Consider the following 1,725-nt stretch of genomic DNA (forward strand, 5'->3'; position numbering starts at 1 on the left):
CTGGTAACTAGACCACTACAACCCTTTGTGCATCTAAGCTCTCTGCTGAGTGCTTTGGAGGCCTGTAGATAACTTTACTGAAGACTAGGATGGAGGGGCATGTGGCTCGGTCGGTAGAGTGCTCAGCTAAGCATGAATACAAGCCCTGGGTTCGATCCCTAGTACCACAAGGTGGAGACAGGAGTATCAGAAGTTGAAAGGTCACCCCCAGGCTACATATCAAGTTGGAAGCTGGCCGGGGCTACAGGAAACCCTGTCTGAAATAAAAAGACCAGGATTAAGAAGATAGATGAAAGACGGCAAGATTTGGTAAATCTTCAGAACAGTGGATGCTCTTTCCCATCTGAGGGACGGACTGTTTTGTCTTTTAAAAGCCTGGGATAATTTTGCTCCAGTTTCACAGCCATTGTAGGATATGTGTAGCATTAACATTAATTCTAGGTAGAAGATGGGATCCTCAGTTCCCTCCAGTCTACTGTGAAGAACCACTGTACTACCTGGGAGGACTCCGCATCCATTGTGGGATGCAGACTTCAGTATCTGAAGCTTGCAGCAACACCACAGGAAATCCAAGAAACACAAAGGGGAACTATTGTTTTGTGTTTTCCCCAGCCCAGGCCACCGAGGCATGCAACACTCAGGCCCGCCAGGCCTGGTGTGACCGTAAACCTCATAACCTGTGTTTTTTCCTACCGATTAAGATCGTGTTCTTCCATTGTCTTCAATTTCTTATTTTTACCTTGCAGCAGCCAAGTCTTTTTTATAAAAAAAAAAAAACAACACACTCTAGGGCTTGGGGCCCGAAAGTTCAATATGTCTTCCCCTGTCATACTCTCCAATTTATTTGTAATGTAAATCCCATTTCTTCTCTGATCATGGGTCTGTGCCCAGCTGCCAGCCTTCCCAGCTGGTAAGTCAACACATGTCTATAGGCAATGACTAGGGTCACGGTTTTAACAAAAGCCTAACTAAACAACCTCCGACAAAACCAGCCTCCTCTCCACCTTGTCGCCTTCCCCAGTGGCTTATCAAACTCAACTTGAAATTGAACCATAAGCAAATGAATGGGCCTGTCTGGCTTTGCAGAATCAAGGCAGATGAGATGGCCAGACAGCCCTCCTTTCCGGTTGCCCTAGGAAAAGCTAACAAAACGGTGCCAGGTCCTAAACAGCTGCCTGGGGAGGAGGACATCTGCCCTTGTTTTACCAGCCATTCAGTGCTCAGGCCATGCGTTGAAAAGAGCCGTGGGTCTGGGGACCCATAGTTCAGAGGCAGCCAGTTGTTAGACCGCCTTTGTCTCAAGGAAGCCACCCATTACCGGAGCGAGCGCCGTAACTCGCAGGGAGCCAGCTGTCAGAGCTGTGGCACAGGCCACTCGGGGGTGGGGGGTGAGGGGTGGGAGGCAAGGGGCGGGGAGAAGAAATTGTCTGTGGCCAGACTCCCTTTTAGACACCTGAGCCTAACTGGCTTGGTAACCCGAGAGTTTTCGTCCTCTTTCCGGCCCTGTGAAAGACCCCGGGGGCCCTTCTTGGCTCTCCATCCTTGAATAGACAGCAGGGACATCTCAGGGTTCTGCTTCCTTGGTTTGCAACTCCCTGGGAGCTGGGCTGGGTTGCGCAGCACTGTGCTGCAGCTTGGCTGCTCTGATCCAGCGCTCTGCTTTGAAAACTGCCCCCTCCTTTTTTTTTTTTTTTTTTTTAAACCAGGTATGATGATGTCAAACGT

Source organism: Peromyscus leucopus, chromosome 16_21, assembly GCF_004664715.2.
Source record: "Peromyscus leucopus breed LL Stock chromosome 16_21, UCI_PerLeu_2.1, whole genome shotgun sequence".
Lineage (NCBI taxonomy): Eukaryota > Metazoa > Chordata > Mammalia > Rodentia > Cricetidae > Peromyscus > Peromyscus leucopus.